General features: G+C 38.0%; 1 non-coding gene across 1 annotated transcript; it reads right to left on the minus strand.

Annotated features, from left to right (window-relative positions):
- Positions 1–876: 876 nt before the first annotated feature.
- LOC141625426 (small nucleolar RNA R71) lies at positions 877–983 on the minus strand. The gene has a single exon (XR_012535207.1). It is a non-coding gene; the product is annotated as a small nucleolar RNA R71 (small nucleolar RNA).
- Between the last annotated feature and the right edge of the window lie 16,977 nt (positions 984–17,960).

Consider the following 17,960-nt stretch of genomic DNA (forward strand, 5'->3'; position numbering starts at 1 on the left):
TTTCTAACTCCCATAGGGATACATTTGCCAAGTATGCTAGAAAATCCTTTCTATCCACCAAGTTCATATGTGAAGATGCCTTGAACAAATTGGGTGTCCTTGAACAAACTAAAGCCTTCTTTGAAGCCATGAGGTTAGGAAAATTATTTGCTACAAGAGAATTGACATACCCCTCCCTTACCTTAGAATTCTTGAGTTCTTTGAAAGTTACTAAGGTAGAGACTAGAGAATTGACATACCCCTCCCTTACCAACCTTTTTGCAAGAGAAGGAGAGGACAACTCAATACAAAATCCACCACAAAATCAACCCACAATGCCTAAATTCTCATCACATTCCGTACCAACCGAGGAGAACCTACCAAATGGTACTCCTACACCACCACATTTAACCGGTGATTTCATTGCCAAATCCACATTCATACAACTAGTTGAGAGAAGTCAATTTGGAGGGATGCCTAGTGACCCTCACTCACATATGGAGACTTTTTGTGACTATTGTGATGCGATTTCTCAAACTGGAGTTACTCAAGACCAAATCCGATGGGTATTATTTCCTTTTTCTTTGATTGGTGCTGCAAAGCAATGATTGAAGAGTCTAGACAAGTGGTGTTAGTCCAGTGGTAGCCGGGTTAAATCTTGAAGCTTGCAGAAGTGCAGGAGTTGAGAGGTCCCGGGTTCGACTACCAGCTGGGGCGATGATCACTTGGCCACTGCAGCCCCCGAAGGGGCTGTCTTACATGGTCCATGTGGTGGTGCGGGAATGCATGGACTCGAGGGGATTGAAGAGTCTAGACAAGACTACTCTTGGTATTGATTCATGGAAGAAGTTGGCACTTGCTTTCTACAAGAAATTCTATCCTCCGGAGAAGACTAACATGTTGAGAGCCCAAATCACCGGGTTCAAACAAAGGGATGAGGAATCATTGTATGAAGCATGAGAGAGATTTAAGGACACTTGTCGTTCTTGTCCACACCATGGACTTAGCGAGTGGTTCCTTGCAATAATTTTGGAACGGTCTATATGAAGACTCCCGCAACATCCTCAATATGGGATCTAATGGGATGTTCACCGAAGTTGATGACAATCAAACATGGGCCAAAATCGAAGAGATGGCGGTTCATAATTCACAATATAGTAGACGTCGAAAGGCTACTAGAGGAGGAAAACATGAGGTAGATTCCATCACTCAATTGGGTGCTCAACTAAGTGCTCATATTGACATCATTAATTTAAAGTTTGAGAAGGCTATGGCTAAGCTTGATGAAGCTTCCAAATCACCTAGACAATATGTTAATGCTATGGTGGCATCATGCTCAATTCCAAGTGGAGTATGTGAGAGTTGTGGAACTTTGGGACATGACCAAAGTGAATGTAGGGGAACAAGTGAATGCTTTCCAAGCATACAAGAGTGACTCCCCTTATTCCAACTATTACAATGAGAATACCAAATTCCATCCCAACCTTTCATACAAAAGCCAAAATGTTCAAAACCCTCAACCAACATACACCCCACCTCCAATGAGAAACCAAGCTCAAAGACCCTTTTACAACCAAAGCCAAGGTTATCAAAATCAACCTTCATACAATCAATCCAATGACCAAGGCTTTGATGTTCAAAAAGCGGTCCTCCAAATGAAAAAGAACCAACAAGAATTTTTCACCCAAATGCAAAAAGATAGCCAAGCCAAAGACATCACCTTCAACAACATACTATCCCACACCAAAATGTTGGAAACCCAAATGTCTCAATTAGCATCTTCTAGCTCTCAAAGACAAAAGGGGCAATTACCACCTCAAAGTAATCCCCCAAGACACGAGTCGGTGAGTGCCATCCATTTGAGGAGTGGTACAAGGTATGAAGGGCCGAAGAAGCCAATTAATGAAGACATTGTGGATGCTAGTGACAAGCAAAGAGTTGTGGAGAACTCTAAAGAAGAACCTACCACCAATGAAGTTTCAAAGAAGAAGAATGAATAGAAGGCTAAGGAGAAAGAGCCAATTCTGATTAGACTTCCATTCCCAAGTCGTCAAGCTAAGCCTAAGTTTGATGAACAACTTGGGAAGTTCATGGAGATTGTGAAGAACTTAGAAGTCTCAATCCCATTCACGGAATTGATCAATCATATTCCGGCCTATGCAAAGTATATGAAAGATATTCTTACCAAGAAGAAATCAATCCAGAAGCTAGAGACTATTGCATTCACTAAAGTGAGTAGTGCTATTCTTCAAGGAAGTTCACCTCCAAAACTCAAAGATCCGGGAAGCTTCTCTATTCCATGCACCATTGGTGACACCACAATCAACAAAGTATTATGTGACCTTGGAGCAAGTGTGAGTGTCATGCCATACTCGGTATGCAAGAGGCTAGGAATGGGAGAGCTCAAGTGCACTAACATTACTCTTCAAATGGCGGATCGATCAACAAAGATACCTTTAGGGGTATGGGAGGATGTGCCCGTAAGAATTGGCAAATTCTTCATCCCGGTAGAGTTTGTCATTGTAGACATAGAGGAGGATTCCAACATTCCTATCATCTTAGGAAGACCTTTCTTACACACCGCGGGAGCGGTAATCGATGTGAAATATGGAGAGCTCACACTTGAAGTGGGAGATGAAACAATCACTTTTAATCTTGACAAGACAATGAGAGCTCCCCGACTACATGAGCCATGTTTCATGATTGATCATTATAGCCAAGAAAGTGATAGGAAGAAGTTGGCATCTCAATGCAAAGATCAAGTTATGGGTAAGGAATCACCACCCATATGGAAGAAGAAAGTAGATACTCTTCAAGATGCTATCCGGGGAGCAAGGAAATTTCAACAACAATGAGAGCTTGAATAGCTCACCACTAATCATGACAAGAGAAGAAGAAGGCCTCATTGGCCATGACAACAAGAAAGAGGAGTTGTTTTCATCAACTCATGATACCATAGGGAAGCAAGCTAGTGAAGTATATAGTCTATGGGATGATGAATTTGAAGGATTGGTCAACCCCTACATTGGCAATGCTATGACCTTAGACCAAGGCTTTGTCGATCCTTGTCATCACCTTGACATGGGTCACCACCATGAAGAACACAATGTGCAAAGGTCTATTGAAAATCTTTATAATGAAAATGAACAAGCCTTCGACTACTTCTACAAGGTGTTGAGCAACATCAACAACACCTTGGTTATGCCCCCTTGACATCTCATTCAAGAGTGAGAGTTTGGTGGAGTCCTCCCTAAACCACCATTTGTAAATATTCTAACTCTTAACTTGCATTTTACTTCTTGTATTGCATTTTTGTGAATTTTGGATTTGCAATTTCGTACTTTGATCAGGATTTTTATCATGAGAGAAAGTGAGGGAGAGATTTTAATGTGTTTTGATGTGTAGTATTTGCTTTAGTGTGGGGATAGCAATTGCCTAGGCTATCCGAGCCTTCATAGTGCACCCACAATGATGAACAAAGGAATGAAGAAAGATTGATATGGGAAATGAAGATCCCCGCGGGTGGAACTGAACTCGTGGGTGCTGTGCAGGAAAGGATCCGAGCGTCCCGGAGAGAACCCGATCGTCCTGGGCATGATCCGAGCGTCCTGGCTCTAAGACGCTCGTATTGGGAGAGCTGAAGTTGAAAATTTGGGACTGTTTTAAAATCTGGGCAGATCACATAGAAGACGCCCGTCCCAGTCAAGAAGACACTCGTCTCAGAAGAAATCTGCGCGTCTTGGCCTGAGTAAAAACTTAAAATTCACACTACCTATAAATCCGAGCGTCCCCAAGTGAAGACGCTCATCTCCTGCAGAAATCTGCCCGTCTCCAGAAGAATCCGCGCGTCTCAGCACGGGTGGAAAATAGCAGAGCTGACTGTTTTAAAATCCGAGCGTCCCCTACCTAATTCGCCCGTCTCCTGCTGCTGAATGCTATAACACGGGATTAAAATCCCCACATCCCCAATTCATTTCTTTCTTTCAAAACACAAACACACACCCAAAAACCCTCAAAACCCTCAATCCCCTTATCAACAAAACACAAATTAATCACCCAAATTCACCAAAATCAAACCCAAACTTCCTAAAGATCACAATCAAACTACTCCTTCATCAACAAAACACCATTCAAACACCAAAATCCTCAAAAATTGAATTGATTTTCTAGGGTTTCAAAGCAAAATTCAAAAACCCCATAATCAATTAGGGATTAATTGAAGCTTGAGGAGACTAGAAGCATTCAAGCAAAGCTTTGTTTTGTTGATACAATCTTGAAAAGGAGAAGACATGGCAAGGACTAAAGGTGGAAACAAGGCACCCACAACATCAAATCTTTCAAAAAGGCAACAAGCTCTTTTAGCCTCAAAGGCTATGGTAGTGCATCAAGCAAGGGTGGAGATTCAAGAAGTTGCTACTCCTATGGTGGAAGCTACTCCTATTCCGGTCATTGGACAATTACAAGAATATCAGGAGGTAACTTTCACAAACGATTCTCATAGAAAAGCATTTGTATCTCTTGCTAGAAAGACCATTTTGCCTACCAAATTCATATGCCATGATGCCTTAGCTAAGTTGGGTGTGCTTGAAAGGACCAAGCACTTTTTCGAGTCTATGAAATTGAAAACACTCTTCGATATGCAAGAATTGACTTACCGCTCCCTTACCATGGAGTTTATAAGCTCTTTGAAGGTGACTAAGGTAGAGACTCAGAAGGGTATACCCTTTGTTGGAGCTTGTGTACTCCACAATTAGTGTGATAACATTTATAAATCTCTTATAGGTTCACAAGGGTATACTTAGTATTTTATCAGTTGATTAACGATTACTTAATAACGGTTGGCTTGCTAGAAGGTTTGACGTTATTATCATACTGATGGCGGTGATCAACTGGTCCCTAAAAGTCACACCTAAAGGATGTGTTTGAGAGATGTGATTATGGAAATGTAATCACATTGATGCCTTATATGACTAAAAGGTTAGTCCATGTATTTGACTAAACAGTTAGTCAATGTGATGATGAGACGATTATTTAATCTAATTAAATAATATTAGCTGAGACGAATTAACTGTCAATTCGTAAATTGAATATAATATGTTATATTTAATAAATGTATATAATGTTAGCTTAAACGAATTAAGATGTTAATTCGTAATTAAATGTAACCAGTTATATTTAATTAGCAAATTATAAATATGCGATATTTATAGTTAATGTATATATTATACAATATTGTCATAATAAATGTTGACAGACTGGTATTGATAAATCGACTGCAAACTGTTATAAGTGGACTTATTAATACATGTCGATAGATATGACAATTGATAAAAAAATTAATACACATTATATACATTAGAATAACTACCAAAAATAAGGAGATTTTTCTCTCCTTATTTGAGGAGTCACTCGGTCAAAACAAAAGAGAGAAAAAAAAATATCTCCCCTTTTCTCTCCCTTTTTCAGTTATAATAGGGTAGAAGGGAGATCATTTTGTTACTACTCTTTTGACCTAATTTTCTCTCATCATCAAAAATACACAAAACCCTAAAATTAATTAGTGAATTTGGGGATCTCATTCTAGCAAATTGAGAGGCATTTCTCGGAGCATCTTGGGTGCAACGATTAGGCGAATATCAATTCGATATTGTTCTTAGGCCATATTTGCTAGGACCGAAGGTTGATTCTTAATCTCTCTATTTTGTTTATGCTATTTCATTTATGACTCGTATTCATAATCATAATTTCGTTATAATCCTAATAATCTTAAAGGAAGTATACCGATATCTCCTACAAGTGGTATCAGAGCCAAGGCCACAAAATTATTTTTGTATGATTTTCATAAATGATTTAAACAAAAATTTGAAAGAAAAAAAAAAAAAAAAGGTTTCGGCTGGTTTTAAAAAAAAAAAATTTTTTGCCGAATGATTTTTTTTTTTTTTAGCCGTGAGGTTTTTTTTGTTTTGTTGTTCTTGTTTCCATTTTGATTTATTCATATTGTTGTTTTATTTTGTTAAGATGATAATATGATAAAATTTGTAGATGTTTTGATTTAATTAGAATTAAATTGAAACGTAAATGGAAATTGTTTGATATTGTTCAATTGTTTTTGCTATATGGTTTTTGGCAAACAAGTTAATTTAACATTCAAATCAATTGTGATGATCGGTTCAATCATGATTTAGATGTTCTTTTAATAGGTTAAATTGAATCATCAAGTTTTAATATATGCTTAAATTAAAAAGATGATCATGCCAATCTTGTTCTTATAGCAACTATAAACAAAATTGTTCATATCGATATAAAACCTTGTTTTTTTTAGGGCATGAATGCCGAAAAAAAAAAAAGGGTTTTGGGTTTATTTTTGGCAATATGCCGAGAGCAAGAAAAAAAAAATTTGTTTTTCGTTTTTTTGGATCTGCCGAGAGCATAAAAGAAAAAAAAAAACTGTTTTTTTTTTGTTTTTTCTGTTTTGCCAAGACCAAAAGAAAAAAAAGGAATTTTTGGTTTTGTTTGTTTTGTTTTGGCCAATATTGATTATACATTAAATTTATAATGTATGATTAATTGTTGTGAAGAGGTTCACAAATCATAGATACCTAATTATTTTAAAGAGGTTTAAAATAATGTTGAATTAATTCATATTACAAGATTAATATGTATTAAGATTAAAATTATTGTGAGTAATTGAGGAATTGTCACATAATTTGATCATTTAAAATAGGTGGTTTGGATAAATTAAGCTACATAATTAAGAAATTATGTCTTGAATGTTTAATTTTTAGTTGATGCATTTTTATTTAGTTGAATGTTTTGTTTAATGGTTTAATTTACGTATTTTTGCAATCGGTTGTAACTTGTAATACCTAGTGTGGCCTTAGTTAAATTATGTTTTCTTAATGATGAAAACATAATTTTTAATGTAATTTTGAGATCTCGTATCTCCTTTTGGTTTTCTTTAAGTATTATGGTTTTGAAATTAGAATGTAAATAGGTTTATTATGTAATTTTAAATTGTAATTTTTGAGAAGACTAAAGATGGAGATTGGATTGCTCACTCCCGCTACATGGACCAAGATGGAACATCAAGATAAGCTTCTCGGGTCCAAGGATGGATTCCAAAGTTGTATTTATGTTCATTTTGGTAGATAGGTCACACTAGGACTTTATTTTGTTTTACGTTTTTCCATTCTTATTGCTTTTCATTCACATGATAGTTAGTGCATCATTTTCCGCCTAAACCAAACCACCTACTAAAATGCATGAAAATTGACTCATATAGATTGAATGTTAGTTTTCATAGACATACAGATGTCACACAATTTTAAGCCATCATCTTAGTTTATTCATTATCGCATGCTAGATATTAGTTCACTTAAAATGAATTAAAATAAAGTTGATGGGATCTTCCTCTAAAACTGAAATTGAGACTAGTCTTTATAAGGGCAAACAACTATGAGTCCCTTCTTCGTCGGTAGGCATATAGGACCTTACTCTCCATATGACCCCTTCTACGTTGGGTAAGTAGTTTGTGTTGACTTAGTTTACCTCAACATTATAATCCGAAGAGTTTCTCGTGATTACGATGGACTATAGATAGAATTTACAGAAATTTATCGACCAAGAATTCTAAAAGTAGAATTAGCCAAAAGGTTGGCTTATCAATTTACAGATAATTGAGTCTTGGAATCATTTATATAATTCTTGAGGGAGGTCAATTGTATAAATGCTTGAGTCTTCGCGTTATAACAGTATTGCATTAGACTTAAATCCTAACGATGAGAATGCTTATTATATTTTTCTTCTTTTCGTAGTGTAGAATACGTTTTATTTTGATAATACTGTTACAACAAATGGCTGGAAATAACGAAATCCCAATGCCAAGTGCCACACTTGGACGCGAGTCCTGGCTAAAAGCTTTCATGGACCACATGAATCAGTTCACACGTCTGAAAAATGACGGGTCCAACTTTATGGATCGGGAGGCATCATTGCGGAATGTCATTTGCTGACGGTAAGCTCAAGTACTTAATCGAGCCAATACCGGTAAACCCAGGCCCCAATGCAGGAGTTAACGAGTCACTTGCTTATAGTGACTTCGTCATGGAAGCGGGTGCGATAAAGAACGTACTCATTTTTGCAATGGAAACCAATTTGCAAAGACGCTTCATTGCCCAAGGTGCAAACAAGATTTTCACCACGCTCACTAACGAGTTCTCAAAAGCACCGAGAATCGTTACTTACGAGCATACCTGTCGCTTCTTTGATGCGAAACTCCAGAAGGGCCAACCGGTTAGCCCACACATTCTTAACACGATTGCGAATGTCGAGAAATTGGAGGCACTTGATTGCAAAATCAGTGAGAGCATAGTCATTGACCGTATGCTTCATTCACTTCATGATGGTTTTGCCCTCTTCAGGGCAAACTACTACATGAATGACATGAAGAAAAGTCCTCATGAGCTACACTCACTTCTCGTACAGACCGAGAAGGATATGAAATTGAGTGGGAGCATGAAGCAAGATGTTCTCATGATTTCCAACAAGAATAAGGGTAAGGGCAAAGCTCCCGGCGACCTAACTGTAGGAAAGCCAAAGTTTAAGAAGCCAGGAAACGGTAAGAGTGGGCCTGGTGAGACTAGTGGCTTACAAGGCAAGACAAAGAGCAAGGGCGGTGACATTGAGTGCCACCATTGTCACAAGACTGGACATTGGAGGAGGAACTGTCCCGTGTACCGCGAGGACATAAAAGCAGGCCGCGTCACTCCTGTTGGTATGTCATCTTATATTCATATGATTGAGATTAAACATGCAAGTTTCGGAACTTGGGTACTTGATACTGGTTGTGGTTATCATCTGTGTAATCATTTGTAGGGCCTAAGAAACATCAAACCCCTCGCAAAGGGTGATGTGGACCCGAGAGTTGGGAATGGAGCACGAGTTGCTGCAGTCTCAATGGGAACATATGTAATCCAGCTCCCTAGTGGTTTTGAGTTATATTTATATAACTGTTACTACGTACCCAGTTTATCTAAGAACATTATTTCTGTTTCCGTACTCGATAAAGACGGTTTTGCATTTTCAATAAAGGATAATAGCTGTATTTTATCTTTAAATGAAATGGTTTATGGCAAAGCAGTTTCCATGAATGGAATTTACATCTTAGATCAAACCACAGATATATTACACGTGAATAATAAGAAATTAAAGGTGGGTGACAAAGATCAAACTTATCTATGGCATTGTCGAATGGGACACATAAATGAAAAACGTGTAAAGATACTCGTCGAGAATGGGACTATTCCCGCATTCGATTTTTCTACGTTTGGCACGTGTGAATCATGTCTTATCGGCAAAATGACTCGAATTTCCTTCAAAGGTGTTGGAATGCGCGCTAGTGACCTATTAGGACTCATACATACTGATGTATGTGGACCTATGTCAATTACCGCTAGAGATGGCTATAGATATTTTATCACTTTCACGGACGATTTGAGTAGATACGGATATGTCTACTTAATGAAGCATAAAAGTGAATTCTTTGAGAAATTCAAGGAATACCAGAATAAGGTTGAGAACCAACTGGGAAGAAAGGTTAAAGCACTCCGTTCAGATCGGGGTGGCGAATATCTTTCAAATGAGTTTGATCAACACCTTAAAGACTGTGGAATCATTTTAAAGTTAACTACACCTGGAACACCTCAATTAAATGGTGTGTCCGAACGGAGAAATCGAACACTACTTGATATCGTTCGATCCATGATGAGTCACACGGTAGTACCTGATTCATTATGGGGTTTTGCTCTTTTGTCAGCTGCTCTTATACTTAACCGAAGTCCGACTAAAGCTGTCGACAAGACTCCATATGAAATGTGGAAGGGAACGATCCCTAACTTGTCCTTTATTCGGGTTTGGGGCTGCGAGGCTTATGTAAAGTGGAGACACGAGGATAAGCTCGGCCCGCGATCGGTCAAGACATACTTTATTGGTTATCCAAAAGGAATGTTTGGTCATTACTTATATTCGCCTACCGAACATTGAGTTTTTGTTGCGGCTAGTGCAAAGTTCTTAGAGAAAGAATTTCTCGAGAACAAGTCAAGTAATAGAATCGTCGAGCTGGCGGAGATTCCAGAACCAACAACCGAGGAACGGATGGAGGAAGTTGTTCCTTCAACTGATGATACGGTTAATATTCCTCAGGAACCTAGGAGGCCGGGTAGAGTCTCTAATCCTCCAGACAGATACATTGGTATGGTCGAGGAGAATGGCGTTTTGCTCCTAGAGAGTAATGAACCCCCTACCTATAAAGGTGCCATGGCCTGTTCCGACTCAAAGCTATGGCTTGAAGCCATGCAATCCGAGATGGACTCCATGTATGAGAATGTTGTATGGGATCTTGTTGATTTACCTAATAAGGTAAAACCTCTACAATGCAAATGGCTTTACAAAATAAAGCATTCTGTAGACGCGCAACCAGATACCTATAAGGCACGACTAGTGGCAAAAGGTTTCACTCAAGTGCACGGATTGCATTATGATGAAATTTTTGCACCCGTAGTTATGCTACGTTCCATTCGGATAATCTTAGCGATTGCCGCTTTTCATGACTATGAAATTTGGCAAATGGATGTGAAAACCGCCTTCTTAAACGGTTATTTGGAGGAAGAGTTGTACATGGTACAACCCGAAGGTTTCATTGATCCTGAAAATCCTAAGAAAGTGTGCAAGCTTAAGCGTTCCATTTATGGACTTAAGCAAGCTTCTCAGAGTTGGAATCATCGTTTCGACCAGGTGATAAAAGAGTATGGTTTCACTCGATCGGTTGAGGAACCATGCTTATATATCAAGTCGAGTGGGAGCAAGATTGTTTTCTTGATATTGTATGTCGATGACATACTCTTGATTGGGAATGACATTCCTCTCTTATCTTCGGTTAAAGGATGGTTGAAGAACCATTTCCAGATGAAAGATCTGGGTGAGGCACAACGCATATTGGGAATCCGTATCTACCGAGATAGATCACGACGGATGTTATCACTAAGTCAGGAGTCTTATTTGGATAAGATTCTTGAAAGGTTCAGCATGACCAACTCCAAGAAGGGGAACCTTCCAATGACTTCTGAGATGCATTTGAGCAAGTTTCAGTCACCCACGACGCCTGAAGGGATTGAGCGCATGAGTCGTGTTCCTTATGCATCAGCCATAGGATCAATCATGTATGCCATGATATGCACACGTCCAGACGTGGCATATGCATTGAGTATGACGAGTCGGTACCAACGAATCCAGGTGAAACACATCGGATAGTTAAAAACATCCTTAAGTACCTACGGAGGACTAAGGATAGGGTATTGACTTATGGAGGAGATACTAAGCTATGCGCAATCGGTTACGCAAATGCTAGCTTCCAAACGGATCGAGATGATTCAAAATCTCAGTCCGGGTTCGTCTTTACTCTTAATGGTGCTGCGGTCAGCTGGAAGAGTTCCAAACAGGATGTTGTAGCAGATTCTACCACTGAATCCGAGTACTATGCCGCTTCGAAGCGGAAAGAAAGGAAGCTATATGGATGCGTCAATTCTTACAAGGACTTACGATAGTTCCTAGTTCGAATGACCCGATCACCATCTATTGTGACAATAGAGGTGCCATCTTCCAGGCTAAGGAGCCAAAGTCTAGCAACAAGTCTAGACATGTACATTGGAAAGCTCACCTGATCCGTGATTACGTGGAGCAAGAGGAGATAGTGATTGACAAGATAGTTTCAGATGATAACATCGCGGATCCTCTCACTAAACCGTTGAATTATGATAAGCATGAAGGGCACGTTATTTCCATGGGAATTAAACGTGTTCCTGAGTTGTAGTAGTTGATTATGGATTCGATACATTATCTTTTTCATATACTATTTATAACTTCATCGTTTTATTATAATATTTTGTTTTTCATGTGGATTGTACTGACAACATTGAACGCCACAAAGTGAACTGAATTACATTATATTTGTTTTGTTCCGTAATCGCCTACATGAGCTGATAACTCTGGCTATTATTTTGTGAATTTGATTGATGGTGGGTTCAACGAGCCATAAGTCAAAAAGTGGGCTGATCGATCACAGATGCGAGTTATAACGATACCTCGTAGGACATATTGTGAAAACGTAATGGAGTCCTAAATGTTTAAAAACATTCGGTGCCAGGTCGTGGATTGGACGTCCATTGTGTTCCTAGAGTCGATTCTTTTGACTATCGACTGTCTCTTGAGATTAAGGCAGTTTTTGGGTGAATTTGGTTTCTTTTTCATGGTCTGCCGTAACAGGAGGCTAAGCAGATTTTTTTTGGGTTATTTCATACTGTGCTTATATCTGCAGGATTCGAGTTGAAGAAAATATCCAACCTTTATCAGGTTTAGTTATTTCTCAGGGCCACTCGAGGAGTTGTAACTGAAATGCATGGCCATGCTCGAATGATGATTCGTTTATCAGTTAAGTTACTCTCTAGTCGGGGAAACCACTCTTGATATTGATCACTTGTAAAATACGACCTTTGTGAATACGGATTTTGCAAATTGTTTTACATTGAGTGGGAGAAATTTTAGGATATGAGAATCGGTTATCGCACATACACTTGTGAGGACAAGTGGGAGATTGTTGGAGCTTGTGTCCTCCACAATTAGTGTGATAACATTTATAAACATTTTATAGGTTCACAAGGGTATACTTAGTTTTTTATCAGTTGATTAACGATTACTTAATAACGGTTGGCTTGCTAGAAAGTTTGACGTTATTATCATACTAATGGCGGTGATCAACTGGTCCTAAAAGTCACACCTAAAGGATGTGTTTGAGAGATGTGATTATGGAAATGTAATCACATTGATGCCTTATATGACAAAAAGGTTAGTCCATGTATTTGACTAAACAGTTAGTCAATGTGATGATGAGACGATTATTTAATCTAATTAAATAATATTAGCTGAGACGAATTAACTGTCAATTCGTAAATTGAATATAATATGTTATATTTAATAAATGTTTATAATGTTAGCTTAAACGAATTAAGATGTTAATTCGTAATTAAATGTAACCAGTTATATTTAATTAGCAAATTATAAATATGCGGTATTTATAGTTAATGTATATATTATACAATATTGTCATAATAAATGTTGACAGACTGGTATTGATAAATCGACTGCAAACTGTTATAAGTGGACTTATTAATACATGTCGATAGATATGACAATTGATAAAAAGTTAATACACATTATATACATTAGAATAACTACCAAAAATAAGGAGATTTTTCTCTCCTTATTTGAGGAGTCACTCGGTCAAAACAAAAGAGAGAAAAAAAATATCTCCCCCTTTTCTCTCCCTTTTTCGGTTATAATAGGGTAGAAGGGAGATCATTTTGTTACTACTCTTTTGACCTAATTTTCTCTTATCATCAAAAATACACAAAACCCTAAAATTAATTACTGAATTTGGGGATCTCATTCTAGCAAATTGAGAGGCATTTCTCGGAGCATCTTGGGTGCAACGATTAGGCGAATATCAATTCGATATTGTTCTTAGGCCATATTTGCTAGGACCGAAGGTTGATTCTTCATCTCTCTATTTTGTTTATGCTATTTCATTTATGACTCGTATTCATAATCATAATTTCGTTATAATCCTAATAATCTTAAAGGAAGTATACCGATATTTCCGACAGACTAAGGTAGAGACTCGGAAAAATATTGAATTCTGCCTTGAAAATAAGGATAGACGAATGTCGATAAGCGAGTTTGGGATAGTGTTCGGTCTTGAAGAACACTCTCATTATGAGAAGAAGCCCTTGAAATATGACTCCGCACCTCTATGGAAAGCAATTACCGGAATAAAATTTGAGTCCTACCATGAGGGTCATGTTCTTTATGTCCACCATCTGGGTATAAGAGTGTGGCATAAGGTTGTGGGTAACACTTTAATTGCGAGAAAGGGTACTAATCACTTCACCGAGCTCGACTTTATCTACTTAGAATCCACCACGAATATCAACAAAAAGTTCACCAAGGAGTACAACATACTTCAACTCCTACTTGAACGGTGGCTTACAATTGATAATGGTAAAGAAGGAGCATCTTTTATTATTAACGGAGGCTTAGTAACATGGTTAGCAAAACACTTCAACCCGGATTTTAACAAAGACAATACATACGAACCGGTTAGAGGTGGCAACCTTCTTGATTTAGCCACTATGATCAACAAGTTTCATTGGGTCAAGAATGATAATCTTGACAATAAATTTGAGTGGCTCACTATGGAAGCTAAGTCCTTCATCTTGCCGAGCAAGATTTTCCGCATCAATGTCCGAAGTCCTAGCTACTTACTCCCCGTTTCCGATGAAGCCGAGATGATTATGAGGCAACATAGGGAATCGAATGCCAAGCGCTCCTCCTCCTCTATTGTGACTCCACCTTATCCAATTGAATATCAAGAATTTACACCAAGTGACACAAATGTTGAGGTAGGCAAAGACTACTTGACTCAATTATTGCAACACATGCATAAGCAAGCTTATGAAGATCAAGTCAACGCCTACCGAGCTCAATATCCGCCCCTCCTTCATCTAGCTAGGCAAGGATTCCTTGATCCTACATGTCCTTTGCCTAGTTGGCGGATAGGGAAGTATTCTTTTCGAGTGCTCCTAGAGATGCCACCGTGGATGGTGAAGTTGCTAAGGGGAAGGAGATAGTTGTTGAGAGCGGGGAAGATAGCTACTCTTGCAATGAGGAAGAAGAGGAAGAAATGGAAAGCTCAAGTAATGAAGATGATGGTGAAGCCTCCGGGTCCATGGAGGTAGATGATGATGATGATGATAATGAGGATAATGAAGATGACGATGATAGTGATGAGGATGTCGTCATGAACGACAATTGAAGTTTGACAAGCTTTTGGAGGATGCCACAATCCATTGTGAGTTTCCTACACCTCCTTTTAGCTTTGTCTTTATATCATTTCAATTTAATCTTAATCATTGGTTTTGAGTCCTAGCAACACTTAGAGGACTCCCACCTCGGTCTCATTGAGGTGTCTTATATTGTTCCCACCTTGTACAATCCAAAATGACAAATTAGTTTCATGCATTGCATACTTGTGCATGAACTCCCCCAATTTTCACACTAGAAATAGTGTCCTACTTGGTTTGGGGAAGTTTAAGCACAAGAAATAGGACTTAATTCAAATTAGCTCTCCAACCAATAAATTCATGCATCATATAGTTTAGTTTAGAATGCATCACACTTGTATATATGCCATGTAGTTTGCATAATAGTGTAGAAATCATGCATTCTTATATAGCTTGCATAATTCCCTATCGTATTGGCCATTGAGGACAATGCCTATACTAGTGTGGGGATGGGGAATTCTAACTTGACCTTTAAATCAAAAAACGATAAAAATTGAAAAGTTTTGAAAAATACAAAAATATGTTCATTTATTTCATAAAATCAAAAACCATAAAAATTTAAAAAATTGAAAAAACCAAAAACATGTTCATTTTATTTATAGTGTAGTATTGTATATATTGTATATACTTGTTTGTTTGTCTATCCTTTTTCACATTGATCGACTACGCCACATTCGAGACATGAGGAACATGAAGACCGCATGGTATGATCTTTCCAATCTCCTTTTTCCTCTTTATGTTAATGACTATGTGGCTTTATTTTGATTGATGCGGTATGAAACAATGTGATTATAGGAATTTCATGTAGTTTATATGACATACTAGTTGGTAGAAGCATGTGCATTAGGTTGTACAAATGATAGTTGCATCATGGCATGTAGTTGCATTTAGAAAATTTTTGTGAAAACATCTATTTGGGAAACTTGACAAGTGTATATAAGGCCCTTGTAGATACTTTTTATTCTTGAGACTTTGCTCATTAGAATGCTTCTAAAACACCCTAGGATGTGTCATGCTAGTATCCTTTGACCCATGGATTAAAGCCTAGTCAAGAGTACCTTGTGGTGTGATAACTCCTTGGCTACCGTTTATTCCAAGGTGACCCTTGAAACCATGCAACCATCTTCCACATTCTACCACATTTTGTCAAGAAAGGGGAATGAGCACAAAAACTATCAAAATTTGAGCTCAAGAATTGAAATGAAAAACAAAAAGTTTGCAATTTGCATCAAAGAAAAGAGGAGTACAAAAATAAGAACTTCTATGCTTAAATATAAGCACCCTCGCTAAAAATGGGGTAGCTTTGAAAATGTTCAAAAGAAAATGCAAAAAGTTGAAAGTTGTCAAGTATTGAAATGCCAAACATCAAAGAAATGGCAAAAAGAAAGTGTTCTCAAATGTCAAATGCCACAAGAAATGGGGGGGGGGGGGGGGGGATAACAACATCAAAAAGCAAACTCCCACATGAAACTCAAAATACTTATTGATTCCTTTTCCATCAAATCCACTTTTGCGCATGGTAGAGAGAGGACGACCCTTCTCCCTGTCTAGGCAAGAAGGGGAATTCCGCGATCCTCTAGTGTTTCTAACACCATAGGGAGTCTACTCTTGACGAAAGCATTTAACAATTGAGGACAAAGGTACCCTAGCTTGACACAACTTGGAGGTGATTTTTGGTATCCTTCTAGGCTTAGTAGTTTGAAGAAACCGTATCTATGATAGAATGTGTATCCTTGAATTGCTTCCCCCTTAGATGATTTCCGCCACTTAGATAAGGAAAGTGACTATTCTTTTGTAGATTCATCCATTACTTGTTTTGTGTGCTTAATGCTTGGATGTATCGCCATTATGGCAAGCCCCACCTTGCCTTGCAAGAAGGCATCTTACCTCATATATGTATTGTTGTGAGTTAAAGGGGCGGAGTGAGACCCGCTAATTGTCTCATACCGTCTATATTAGTAGGTTAGTTTAAATAAAGGTCCTAGTTTTGGTCATCTCTTTACTCGGGACGAGCACAGGTTCGGTTTGGGGATTTTTGATGTGACTCATATTTGAGCACATTTAGTCCCCGAATTAACCTCGTTCCTATGCTTTATAGCACATAATTGGGTCATTTCTTATCTTTAGTTTCCCATTTTGCGTATTCTTTGAGGATATGTGTCCTTGGTAGGAGAGGATCGCTAACGTTGCATTCATGAGGCAAAATGGAGCTAAATGGATGACATCTAATGACAAAGCATCAAAGAGAAGACAATACTAGAAGGCCTAAGTAGATAATAAAGTGAAATGGGTAATGATGAAAGGATCCTTGCATCCCCGAAATGATCCTTGCGGATTGTGAAGGAGCCAAAAGAAGAGTAGCTGACTGCCTAGGGATCCGAGCGGATCAGACATGATCCGGGCGTCTCCCATCATCAACATCCGGGCGTCTTTCGGCCAAGATGAGCGTCTTGCAACCCATGGAGCCGAGCGTTTTCCAGACGATCCGAGCGAAGCAAAGGTCAGAGAGCCTGTGCCACAGCTAAAGACGCACGGATCGTGGCAGGACTAGCACGAGAATATGCTCATTTCCTTCGAGAGGAGCATTTCCTCAACTTTTCTTAGGGTCTTAATAGTCATTTAAGCCCTTAGTAACCCTAATCTTTGTACCTAATATTTAGTATAAATACCCCATTGTACTACCTAGATTAGAATCATCCTTGAATACTCTCTTAGTAATATCTTAATCCATTCTTAATCTCATTAAATTAGTCTTAATTTAGTTGTAATACAATTTATCAATATTAATTATATCTTAATCTTTCCTTAATTTCTCTATTGTTCTTCATTTATTTTGGGTAATTAGAAGATTATTTGGGTTTATTTGGGAGATTGACAACATTCCATCAATCATCAAGTACTTTTATTATTCTTTGCATTATTATTTGGAATCATCTTCCTAGGTATAATTCCTTTTACCCTTGTTTTAATCATTGTTAATTACTTTCATTTATTCATCATGTTTAGCTTTTTTAGTTTGATAGACAACCT

Source organism: Silene latifolia, chromosome X (assembly GCF_048544455.1).
Source record: "Silene latifolia isolate original U9 population chromosome X, ASM4854445v1, whole genome shotgun sequence".
NCBI classification, from domain to species: domain Eukaryota; kingdom Viridiplantae; phylum Streptophyta; class Magnoliopsida; order Caryophyllales; family Caryophyllaceae; genus Silene; species Silene latifolia.